A 13,581-nucleotide genomic window follows, 5' to 3' on the forward strand; every position below is an offset into this window, starting at 1 on the left:
TAATCTCTCAGTGGGAGCCAGCACCTACTTATCAAAGAGAAATCCAGAAATGTATGGCTGAATATCTACATGCAGGAAACATTTATCCAACCGCATACTTCAGCATTAATTTTACATACAGGAAGAGGGATTTCCCTTTTGATGATGATAGTTCCTGTAACAAAGAGATTGAATGGTCTGTACAGTTTATACTATTTATTAATACCGAGTGGGCAGGAAAAATTGAGTGACCTTCTGGGTTAATAAGAATTTTGAGCAATGGTTTCATTGAGATATAATTCAGTGTTCAGGAGGCATAAGTCTTATATCTTAATTAATAATATATAGATATTTTAAAATAACATTTTAGGAGTATTAAATCTATTATCACAATAAGACACTTAAGTGTGCGAACTAGTGTGAATTAATTCACACCTAGTTGTATGGATAGCTCTTAGCCCTTTGGCCCCATACTTGACAATATGCTAGGCTTGAATTAATGTGCAGTAATTCACAACTTGTCATGTCTTACTGCTGAAGCATATTCCCTGAAGTGGCTTCACCAATATATAGGCTGGCTTCACACTTCCTCAGAGAGGAATGGCTTCAGCTCTTCCCAGTCACAGCTGCTCTCCAATGCCGTGACCTCCGAGAAAGGCATCGCACTTCCCACCACCATCAGCTGGTGTCCCCATTCAGGGATATGTTATCGCTGCTACCTCTGCAGCCTTGGTGCTGGATGACTAACACACAGCTCAGGAGCATATCATCCTGTAAAAGTACAAAGTACACTCAGCTTCGTTGCTTCCACACATGGATATGCTGTTTGGAAAACCACAGGCCTATTGAGAGACACCTTACTACAACTGGAGAGTGACTGGGAGTAGAACAGTCTATTGCATCAGCGCGGTACTTGGAAACATGAATGCTCACATACACTGGAGAATAAGATTTCTCCTCCATTCTTGCTTAACAGAAATAATACTGAATAAACCATCCAAGACAGACAGTGACTCATCCGCTGCAGGAATTGCTCAAGAGAACTTTGTTTCAGTGCGTGGGAAAATACTACCCCAGTAATATTGCTACAGACTGCATCATCTTGATTTATCCTCATTCTAGAAGTGCAAGCATTATTTGTTGCATCCACCTGGATGGCGGCCTCACATAACCTACTTAGGTTTCTTTCGTATTCATTTGTTTGGTCAGTTGGCTGTTGTTTTTCAGATGCATTTGATCCCATTTGGCATTCCCCATTGGGAGTTTGATCTGGGAATTCCAGAGCTGCTCTGGCACACCAAGAACAGAAAGAGCCCCAGTTTTGTAGTGAGCCCTCAGAAAAAAAAAAAAAAAAAGGCAAAAAAAAAGAAAAAAGCTGAGGAGATGAGAAAGTTTGAGGCAGTCAGGAAAAAAAAAAAGGAAAGAAAGAAAGAAAAATAGAAAAAAAACATGTTAAAGAGAGGAGCTTGATAGGTGTGGTGATAAATCTGAATAAATAAAGGAGAGTTGCTGCAAGACATGGAGGTAGCAGTTTTGCTGAGCTATGTTGGACAAAAGCCCTGGTTATGTGCCAAAGCAACAGAGCAGCTGTGAAACTCTGGGTGTGGGTACTCAGCAGTAATCTGCTTTAACCCTGTACATAATCATATAATGCAGTGTCCAGCCCATGCTCAGTAGATGGTAAAACACATTAAGTAGGTGCCACACAGGCATAAAATATGCATAACCTGTTTCTTTCTTTCTGCAGTAATCCATATGAAGACAGTACTGATTCTTCTGCCCATATCAGGAATGATGCAAATGTGAGTCAGGTTTTGGCATGAGCAGCCACCTCTCACCACACCAGGGCACAGGGCTGTATTCTTTTCTGTTGTCACTTTACGGCTCTCCTCAGTGTTTCCTTTGCAAAATCACCAGAGCAACCTTCAGTGACAGAATGAAGACAGCTAGAAAGTTGTAAAATACAACAGTTTATTGAGCTGCAAATTCTGCAGAAATGTGTTTCGTCGGAAAAATCTAGACCATCTCAGTGGAATTATTCAAATATAAGGGCATTCCCAGGGCTGCCGGCTCTATTTTATTTTATTTTATTTTATTTTATTTTATTTTATTTTATTTTCAGTTTTTAAGATCTGTTTTAAAATTTGGGTCCACAATTTAATTTATCAGCACCTTAATATAGATGACCTTTTTAAGGTCTGAGTATATTCACCTGCCACAGATTTTACCTCTTCAGAGAACGAAGATGTATTTTGTTAACTAAATTAACTCTGTGTTTAGGAAGATGGAATCAGGCATTTGGGTTTGAAAATGTTGTCAACACTGTTTTTGTTTCAAGGCACAGCTCTACTAATACAGCATGAATATACAAAAGCTGATAAGTAACCGTATACATCATGCCCGCATATATACAGGAGTTCAATATTTCTATTTACTGCATAAAGTAATGGAGTCAGTCTGATCTGAGAGGGGTTCTGCATGTAATTTGAGGGAATCTATGTTTAATTTAATAGGTCATGTATCTGTCTCAAGTAGGGATTACAGTATCTGGTTTAAAGTGATCTACAGTATCAGGCTTATTATGTAGCTTTTATTTTTAGAAAGGAATGGGTTTAACATTTGACACTCCTACTTGAGTATGAAATACATCAAATTATTGCCCAGGCCAGCCTGCTGGCTGCACAAGACATGCTAGTTTACAAACAACCTTGGGACTTCCACTCGTCAGGTAGTTCGGGGCAGTGCGAAGTGGCAGGCTGGAGGCATAAAGTCGTCAGGATCCTGCGGCAAACTGGGCTGATCTATGGAGCAGTATTGTTGGTGAGGCTGTAAAGCTGATTGGAGGACGGGTTGATCACCGCACTGGGAAAAGTTATGGAGCAAAGCAGGGCAGAGTGAACAATAGTTCATGCTCAAGCGCTCTGAAAAAGTGTATTGCGTGCTCTGCTTTGCACTTGATGAGCACTAATATGGCCAGGTAGCAGGACCAGCAGAGCTGGTCTGCAGCGAAGGAGGAAAAACAAACAAGCAATAACGAAATAACACAAGTATAAGATTTCTGAAGGTTGAATGGGAATATATAAAGGGTTACAATGCATGCTGAGACAGTATGAGGGTTGTTGTGTGACATGATTGTTGCTGGTTGCAATGTTTAAATGATTTGGATACAGCTAGTGATGAAAAGATTATTGTATTTCCTGTGATGACTGGCTGCTCCCTTGATCCTTCCGTGTCTGTACCTGCCTGTTCTTCACTTCATCCATCACTGCAGCTGGTTTCCAACTAGAAACCAGTAGCAGGAAGCTGAGTGCTGGTACAGTTTCTAGCTTAATGAGATGACTCTCGTTTTGCTTGTGTAATAAGAGTGGCAAAACAGAGGTAAGTCATAAAGAGCTTATCTGTATTCTAATTAACTCAACTTTTGCTTCTGGCCTGGTCTGTAGGTATTCTTGGCACAGGAATGAATCCTCTCAGGTGCAGAGAAAGAGGAGTGTAATATCTAGTCATCATAATTGCACCAGTGAAAGCTGCTATATAAACAGAATTATTCTGCTAAAATTGCACTTCTCCTAGGAAGCTTATTTTACTTCTACGAGTGGCTTCACTGGAGTGATACTAAACTTCCCTTGTATGGCCTGGCTACACAAAGACTGCTGTGACAGAACTGAGCAATACTAACATGCCTATATGAGCAAAAGTCTTTGACAGCAGATACAGCTCTGGTCAGTGAGATAAAGCTTAGGATTTTTTTCCCCTTTATTTTACCTCATTTATGTCTAGCAGTAAAATCAATATCTCATGACCAGAAGTACAGCTATAAAAATTCCAATAAATCCATCTCGAAGTGCAAGTTTGCTCCTGAAAATGATGCTGTAACAGAGTCATCACATGGATACATGTCCACTGCTGAACAAATCTTCCTCGTTTGCAATTAAAAGCTAGCTTTTCTAATTGCCAGCTATAGTAAGCCTCTACCTGAGCTCTGGCAGTCCAGCCCACTTACATATTTACTCAGATAGAGTTTCTCACTGCCATTGACTCTTTGAAGATATTACAGACAAGGAGGCCAGGCTATTTCCATGGGGTGGCTGTTTTGACAAGCTCAGTAATGAAAATAACTGCAATCTTCTACTCTTTGTCTTCCTCCTCTTCTCTCCTAAAGATTACAGCCCTGATCTTAGGTCTAGTTCCACAGTCACTGAACAGCAAGCTGGTTATTGCTGCAGGTAAGGTGGTGTGTTAGTGGCAGGAGGACACTGCCAAGCAGATGATCTCCAGGAAAGTTTAATTGGCTCCCCCCAGGTCCTATACATCTGATATGACTTTTGTAATAAATCTAAAACGTCATTTGTTAAATAACCCAAGACCTTTCTTGTAATCACACAGGATTACATTAGAACATTAAATCAGGCATAATTGGACTGTCCCATTTAGACATAATTTTAAGGTAAAAATTAAAAAAAAATGTATCAGACAGTAGTGTATTATATGTAATGAGAAATTTATTGCAGTTCCAAAAATATCTTCACTGAAAGTATTAAAAAAAATTATGGGCTAATATTTTTCTGAATATAAAATGGACTAACTAGAGGTTTCAATCTGCAGCCACTGAAGTAAGCACTCTTTCTGACACAAAGGGTTTGCTTTTACTAACAATAATTAGATCTTAAGTCATGTGTAGAGGAAAATATTCAAAGGCTCTGTACTTTACTGGTCTTATCACTTTAAATTACACTTCCTACTTGTTCTTGAAATAGCATCAACATAACTTCATTGGCTTGGATATTCCGACATACAATCGCCCTCACAGCTGATTTCTCAAATGAAGGGCTTAGAATTAAACTGGAGCCTGTTGAACCGAGATGTATAAAAATATTCATTTCCTTTCTGTAAAGTTTATTATTATTTATAGTCAAATATATTCACTATCAGAATGCTTCGCTGCAAAAGAGGCTGGGAAAAGACAGAGCTACTATCAGCATCGCCACTTCCCTGTAAATTTATGTTCTGCAGGTATGTTCATAGAAATTTTTACTGAGATTTTCCAACCCAGAAAATGAGGAAAATGGTGAGGCACTAGGAAACTACCAGGGCTGCACACACATCCTGCCCACAGGGCAACCCCGGTGGCCCATGAGTGTATGCGCACAGGATGTGGGGAGCAAAGAAACACATGCAGGATGTACATAGCCATTTCACACCAGTGATATTTCCTCACAAGGCTATTACAGAGCACCAGAGTTCTTCTCCACTACACAGCTTGGTACCAGAGCAGGGTGGGCAGTGGGCTCCTGAGGTGGTTCATGCTCCTTTGCAGCATGTTTCTGCACCCTGCTGGGGTTATGCCTTTTTACAACTGTAAAACTAATATACGTGCAGGAGGTTTTTCTTAAGGTTTGATGAAAATTAAACATGATATTGGCATTTTTGTACAGCAGCCAGTCTCTCCCTTCAAACAATTTTGTGCTAATATCCCTGTTAGAGAAAATTGTGCTTCTGAAAGAATTCAGAGACTTTTGTCTTTTTTTCTCATGCTATCTCTTTTTGGTGTTCTTTGTGTGTGTTTTAAATGAGATGGTTTGGAACTTAAGGATGGTGTGCTTCCATCTGTGTTTTATAGTGTTAAAGTTTCTAAATGCATATGCTTCGTATTTATATCATAGAGAACTCTAATAACCTTGTGTTATCATTTATTTCAGCTTGACATAAATCAGGAGCCAAACGAAAGGGAGGACAGGTTTTTCTGTGTTTAACTAGGTTGCTTCATGTTGCTTGACATTCTCCATGACTTTATTTAACAGCTTTCCTCCAGCTTCGTTAAACTGCCTTTGACAGGCAGCGGCTTAATATACACGTGCGCACACACACACACACACATGTATATATGTATTCATTTGAATTTGGGCTCTTTCCCTCCGGTCTCTGGTAATTATGATTTGTGTCTGGAGGGATGAACTGTCTAAAAAATAATAAATAAGAGGCCATGAGAATTGAAAACTAGCGTTCAGGTTCATCTAGAAAGAAATTAAGCAAATCAAGTTCAGGTTTATAAAGGGAAGCAAATTACCCTGGGGTCTCCACACACTGGATCAGAACTGACTTGACATATTTAATTATATTGCAGGTTCCTGCCCTTCCAAAGAAAATTGCCATACTTCTACTACAACCACCCAGGGAGGTGGCAAGGAGGTTATCAGGCAGCCTAGAACTGCTACGGCAGCTCCTTAAAGGCACTGAGCCAGAGAGGGCCCCTAGTACTAGCAACGCCTCCTTCAACCGACAAATTAATGCCCAGCTGGCCACTAACCAGCCCAGTCGGCTGACTGAATGCCTCAATCCTTTGCAGGTGTGGGTGGGAGGGAAGTGCCACCTGAAGAGATAAAGGAAGGAGAAATTGTTGAGAGTTGGTGGTGTGTAGAGCTGTTGATCGTACAAAACGTGCTTTCAGAGTAAGGGTGGGCTGGCACAGAGGCCACCTCTGCTTGCTCGGGGTTGTGGTGGCTGCTGGCTCTACAGTCTGTTTGTGGATGCAGCTGTCGGTATGCTGGGAATGCTGTGTACCAGGAGGTATGCAAAAGAGATGAGTCAACGCCACTCCGATCATGATCCTACAAGCAGCTTGGGGATTTGGTCTTGATGGTGAGCCAATTATTATTTTATCTCTTACCAAACTGCATAATTCACAGCAGTCTAATGTTTGTATGTTTTCTTTATAAGTCACTTCTGCTATCTCATTAGTAGCTGTGTTAAAAGAGAAAAATGCCTCTCCTCCTCCCCAAAAAAGCTATTGCCTTTCATTCAGACTGCTCCCAGTCTTTTCACATCTCCACGGAGCCACAAGTCCACTTGAAGGACTATATTTTGGTAATACTAAACAATCCATTTCAGCTGGATGCAAAAAAAATAAATAAATAAAAAAAATCTTTGATTTCAATTTCCCTCTAAAGTGATTTAACTAGGCCACTGGTTGGTAACAGGCTTTGGGAGGGGTGCCTGGAGTGGTTTGAGTGCAGGTGGGGAAGCCAGGCCTGGAGATATTGACCTGTGTGCATGAGGCCTGGCTGCAGCGACCCGCTGGTTGCGGCCTGTGCCTGCATGCCTCACTGCTGAGGGGCTCAGGAGCTCTGCAGGCTCTCCCTTGCTGACTGCTGAGGTTTTGGCCTTGCTTTGGTGAGAACTTGGCTGAAGTACATAGGTAAGGGAATAAATTATCCTTAGAGTAGGCTTTTGCACGCTCGCCTGGAGTGAAATCCAGACTCTAGTTGTTGTGGGTTTGATTCCTACATAGCTTTTTCTTGTGTTTTCAAATCGTGATCCAGTGTATTAGCTGACACAAGGAGAACGTGGCCTCGGAGGTGAAGGCTGGCCTGTTGTGCCACAGGGAGAGGAAGGAGTCGGGCAAGGCATGAACCTGCCTGTTCTCAGGCTGCCCAGGCCACATTGCTGAGGTTCTCCTTCCTCCAGTCAGTGCTTCTTGTAGTCTGATGGCACCTTCTTTATGCTGCGAATGTCCCTGTTAATAAATAGCAACTGGTAGTTATTTTTACAGTATTTATCAGCAGTCAAGGCCATGTAATGCTCAGTTGGAATGTCCCTGTCCTTACAGGATGCTTTGGTATGAGACAGACTACTTCTTGTTGGGGTAGTTCTGTTGCCAAAGCAATAGTAGTTCATAATTTTACCTCTAAAAATGTTGTCCCAAAAGCTCCTGGCTGTGGTATAGTTGAGCAGTAGTGTTCAATACAGAATCAGCAATTTAAAAACAAAACAACAAAAAAAACACAACAACTCAGCTAGCTCAGGAACATCCTCAAAAACTGTCTCCATCACTGAATAGAAACTGTCTGCAGCTCAAGGTTGAGGTCTCAGCAAGCCCCAGAGTTGCCTCTGGGCCCAGTCAGAGGCTGGCCCAAGCATGCACAGTGAGGCTGTGCAGGTAAAACACACCCAGGAAACTGTGGGCAGGATAACCAGGTTAGCTAGATGCATGTGAGAGGATGAATGAGGAGATTAGCAGGGATATTCCTTTTAGGCCACAAGCACCAGGTGCAGCTGAACCAGGATTCTTGGCTTACAGAGCAGATCTTCACTGCTATTAAAAATCCATTATGCTGATAGTACAGGTGCCTTTGGAAGTATGAACAGATGCCCTTACAAAGACACCTAGAAACATGTGAGTTGATGTTGCTTCTACAACCTGTGTGAAGTTTATTCCTATGTCGACATGCAGCAACAAAGATGTCCTCCACACTGTGCAATGGGGCAATGAATAAAACAACGAAGTGCCAGCCAGCCGGTGATACTGACAGTGTATCAGGTAATAGGTTGCAGGGAAAAGGGAAGGGAGAGAGCTCTGCCTAAGCAGCACATGCTGAGATACAGTGTGGGCAATGTGGTCCTGAGGACAGGCCAAATCCTGCTCACCCTCCACGAGTGGTTAAAAACAGTAACTGACAGCAGGAGGACTTAGCCTGGTATGTATGTGCTGCATTCTTGACGGGACCTTACTGTGGCTGGATGGCACTTAGCTGCTGTCAAAAAATTTAGAAAGCAGTACTTGTAAGTGCACCGAATGCCAGTAAGGGTGGACACAGATCCTTCTGAGAACTGGGCTGCTCCCTGTTGCCTTCTTCAAATAGTTGACTCCAATTTTGTTTATTTTCAGAGGATTATTTAGATGTTTCCTTAGAAATAAAACCCACAGAAGTAGCAAAAACACTTAGGTGTCATTTGTAAGAGTCAAGTTCCGCTCAACTTTCAACTAGTTCCTTAAACTTTGTCCTTGCAGTATCCTCTGTAGAAACGTCTTTAAACTGTTCCTTTGGTTTTGGAGGGTTTTGTTCTGAACATTGCATATTTTCACAGCCACAGATTGTGACAGTTAGGAAGCGTTCCTCCTTTACTAACAAATGATACTTTCACTTTCAAATTCTTTACCAAATTGTACGTTACACATCCTTTATGAGACACTGAGTTAGCATTTGAAAAAAAAATTGGCAGTGGAAAGACTGTTATAGTTGTGTGACAAAATTCAGATTGGAAGGAAATAGCTCACAAAAGCATGAATTAAACATCTAATTAAAAGTGTTAAGTCTCATTTTAATTTTGTTTAAAACACCAAAGACAGAAAAGCAGCTGCGTGCCTGAAGAGTGCAGTGTGACAGGATCCAGTTGGGTACAAACATAGAACTGATATGTAGAGCTCAAGGCAACACTCTTATGTATGGAAATGTGGATTTTTAGGATCCTTGAAAATATGATTTATTGAAGACTAGATGCTTGCAATGACTGCTAATGAAATGGGATCTGGCAGGTGGGATTGGCAGAATGATGGTTTTTCCTAATTTGTGCTGAGCAAATATATACTTAATTAGCTTCATTTTTTCAATTAGCAGATGATACTCTTATGCATCGTCTTGTGCCATGCCTCTAGCTTTGGACTAATGGGTTCACAGGGGTCTGACATAAATGGGTTCATATTTTTAAATGTCTGCTTTGAAGATGTGCAGTTGTTTCAGCTCAGGGTTGTAGTGTCCCACAAGCTGTGGATCGAAGATGTTAAGAAATAATTTGGCTCCTTTTCTAATTAGAATTACAATTCTCAGCCAGGAAAAAAAATATACAACCCCCCCTTGTAATTTTAGAAGAATACTTTTTTTTTAACCTTCCATATTACATATCTGCTTAAAAAGAACATACAGCATGACCTAGGATCGTTATCTATTGTCCAATAATGTAACTGGACAGTCTAATATTTGCTCTATGAATATGAAAATTGGAACAGTAAATTGCTTGGGCCATTTCATGTGATTATGGAGAAAAAAGCTCCTTGCCTAATTATAATTGTAATTCAAAATGTATTTTAAAATATTAAAAAGTTATCTGCACTTGCAAAACTCAATCTAGCCAGAAACAAATGTGTTGTACTTGTATTTCTCCCTGTGGGCTATATTCAGTCAGATACTGTGCAGAGAAGTCATGTTCAGAGAGAAGAATGGTGGAACTCTATGAAAAGCAACTCTTTCCTTGCTTCAGCCTCAAATGGTGCAAAAAGCCCAGAGTCTGGGGTGCTTCTGCAATTTGCAAGGTAAGACACATATCTGTGCTCTGAATGGAGTGGTTTTGCACTGGAGTAACAGGAAAGGATGTCTTGACTTGCACCAATTGGTAAGAATTAACAAATGGGCTTTTGAAATCAAATTGCTTTCATTTTCAAGCCTGCCCTGATGTTGGGATGGCCGCTGTGCAGAGCTTCCTGCTGAAATAACTGATGCTGCTAAGGAAGTGACACCAGCGAAGGGCTGTGCACAGCTTTGTAGAGAGCCAAAGCACAGATGCAGCATACCTGGGTGCTGCTGTAATTGTGTGTGGCCTGTCTGTGTGGTAGGAAGTTGCTTTTTTGATATGAAAATGCTTGTATTTTGCTGTTTCTATTTTGGAGAGACGAAAGAAGTTTGTCACTAAAATGGTGGGCAGGTTGTTAGGCACATCTAGGGGAAGGAGTTTGATCTCTTCTTGGAAGAACGTATGAACATATTTTGCTTTTATGTAATGAAAAATTGTAAGGCTTTGTGTCTTCTGTGGAAAATTTCTGGGGTCTGATTTAAACACAGGAGTTGTGACAGAGTTACCACAGTAGTTCTATACACATTTTATTTTGGGTTTTCAGGCACCAAAACCTAACGGGCCAGGTTCCTGGGTTTATGCCTCACATGTCTGAAGAGCTGTGACCAGCAGGGAACCACAAAGTGGAACAGTTCTGCCCCAGTTCTTCCCTCTCCCAGAGACAGTGATGCAGCTGCCTATGGCTGAACGTTCCCGTGTGTGGCTTGGGGAATCAAGCAGAGCAGTACATGAATTTCAATAAGCATGCCCCCCTCTCCATCCACAGTCCCACATGCCTCTCTCAATTTTGTTTCTGGATGGAACAATTAATGTGCACGGGTTGTGTGAAGCCATGGGCAGCTAGAATATGGGTGTAATTTAGCACTGCAGACACAGTATTTGTCGACAAGCATGTCAGGCACAGAGTCAAATTCAGTTCCTTTGTTATAAAGTTCCAGCACTAGTCTATACAGGTAGAATATATGCACTAAAATGCATTTAACGTTACTGTGGGCTGCTCTTTATAAATGCTCTGAACAGGTCTAGATCTATAAAGTATGCCTCACGGTGTAGCTAGGAATAATCAGGCGTGCCTTGGATTAAGAGAGGAGGGAGGATTGTCTTCTAGGAAAAATCAATGAAATATTTAAGCAGAGAAAAGTAATTTTGTCTCTTTGATTTCATCTGGTAGCAACTGAAAATACATTTTAGGAGCCTTTAAAGTACATCTAATTTCTCATTCACTGCCAAAAAAGAAATTTCTCTGGTTATTCATAAATACAAGAGCAGTATGAAGTGGTTACTCATTTATTTGATATAATATTGCACAACAGTGGTCTAAAGTAAGAGGTTTAGAGGAGCTGGAAATACAAAGCATCAAAGCATAGCAATGGTAATATTAATTTGCAGAGGGCAGACATACATGGCTGTAACAGCACTGGACAGGAGGAAGCATGGGTTGGATAACAAAATCGGGAGCTCACAAGCTGGGGGTGGGGGACCTCAACAAAACAAAGAAATCAAAAGCTGCTGAAATTTATCAAAACATCAAACTATGGCCAAGAAAAGGGTGGGGACATTAGCAAAGTCATGGCTGGAGAGGGAGAAATGCCCTATGAAACAATACTTGGAAAGTTAATGTTAGAGTGAGAAGGGCTTTCTAATTAAAAAAATAAATAAATTATAATCACTAGAAGACTCCAACCTCCAGCCTGAAAACCCAGAAATACTTCTCTGTATAGAAAAGGATACCTGTATGCACATGCTGAGTTCCCTGCCCACATACATATGCAAGAAGCTTTAGAACTGGTGCAGCAAAGGTTGAGCAAACCAGCTGGGGCTGAGGACCTGGTGCCTGTGCTGCATGGCCTTGGGATGGTGTTTAACGCCAGCTCTGGCCTGGCCGGGCTGCGTGTCCTGGCTTGCACTGCAGGGCTGATCCAGGGTAGGTAAATGGGTTTCCTTTTGGTTGAAACTAAACTGAGATGTGGCATGGTTCGAGCCAGAGTCACTTCAAAAGTGCCTGTCCCCATCAGAGCTGCTGTCAGACACCCCCAAGCTGGAAGCATGAGGTGTGCAGCTGAAACTCTCGTGTCCAGGTGAGGCTGTTTGGGCTTTTGGTGATGTTGATTGTAAAGATTATTACATGCAGCTGATGGGAGCTCTTTACATGCTGTGTTTTAGGTAGCTTATTATTGGCAGAATGATTGTGTGCTGCTTCTGCCCCTCTCACCCTCAACACAAGTAAAGGACTGAACAGGATGAAATTTCTGCAACAGTTCTTAAAATGCTGGCTGCTGGGGTTGACGTGTTCTTCACTGGAAGTTCACCTGTACATTTTTGTTGATTGAAATCAGGTGACCCTGAGAAACATGCCTTTCTTCCCTACCCTTTCAAAAAAAAGCGGTGACCAGTCCATTTATTAAATACTACATGGTTGACATCAGAAATGATTTTAGGCTAGGCTGCTTCCACTTCTTGTGCACCTGGACCTTTGTGTTTCCTCTTGGTTCCTATCCAGAGGACACTGCTCATAAATTGCATGGCATTTCTGAACAGGGTATTAGTTTTGTTAAGAGTTGTGTACTACGTCAGAATTTTAACTTGTTTTGTTTAAAGTCCCATTTGTGATTAAGAAAAACAGGAGCAAACTGCAATGTGCTGGAAATGGTTAGCATCACTGTGCATTCACTGCTGTATAGGAAATAACCAGATCATTACAGTGCTCTCCAGGCATTTTATATCTGTTCAGAAGAGGATGGTGCAGGAGGCTCTGTACCATTTGGTGCTCATTTTATGTAAATGAGTGCAGCTGAGGATCGTGTCTATTAATATATTTTTAATTGAGAATACATTGAGTAGGCAAAAAGAAGGATGTTTACTCTACAGAAACATTACTGGCAGTCTTCTCTCCACAGAGCATCAACCAGGGAAATAAATGGTGTTATAATAGTTTTGTAACTTAGTTTTATTTTTTGAAGTAGGCCATAAACTTCAGGACAGAACAATAAAAGCAGGAACTTCTGTTGCATTGCCCTGCTCAGGCTGTCCCGAAGAGAATAGCAGGGTGCTGGCCTGGCACAGAGAGTTGAAGGTGTACAAACTCTTCCAGCACTGTATCTGTGTCATTCACTCCCCGTTTGTGTTCCCCACCTTTTGCAAGCTGCTTGCCTTCATGAATATAAGTAGTCAAATGTCCTTAAAATGGTGTATAGGAAGCAACACTAACTTAAATTAAGCCTGATCCAAGGGAGTGTGGGCCGAAACCTGCTCCCAGTTCCACCAGTGAAAATGCATATCATGTGTCTGTGTCAGGCTGAGGCTTCATTACAGCTAATAAACCCTAACTGGACTAAGTCACAGCACAGATGAATAGATGTTCTCCTTCAGCATTGGGGTGCCTATGTCCAAAATGCTGCAAGCTCTGGGAGCAGTTTGATCTAGGAAACTCATGCCATCTCTGCAGGAGACAGATGCAGTAAGTCAGCCAGTGTAATT

General features: G+C 41.5%; 1 long non-coding RNA gene across 1 annotated transcript; it reads left to right on the forward strand.

Annotated features, from left to right (window-relative positions):
• Positions 1-6,406: 6,406 nt before the first annotated feature.
• LOC121077419 lies at positions 6,407-11,827 on the forward strand. Its single transcript, XR_005824026.1, has 3 exons — positions 6,407-6,618; positions 9,940-10,066; positions 10,649-11,827. It is a non-coding gene; the product is annotated as an uncharacterized LOC121077419 (long non-coding RNA).
• The last annotated feature ends 1,754 nt before the right edge of the window (positions 11,828-13,581 follow it).

Source organism: Cygnus olor, chromosome 13 (assembly GCF_009769625.2).
Source record: "Cygnus olor isolate bCygOlo1 chromosome 13, bCygOlo1.pri.v2, whole genome shotgun sequence".
Classification (NCBI taxonomy): Eukaryota; Metazoa; Chordata; class Aves; order Anseriformes; family Anatidae; genus Cygnus; species Cygnus olor.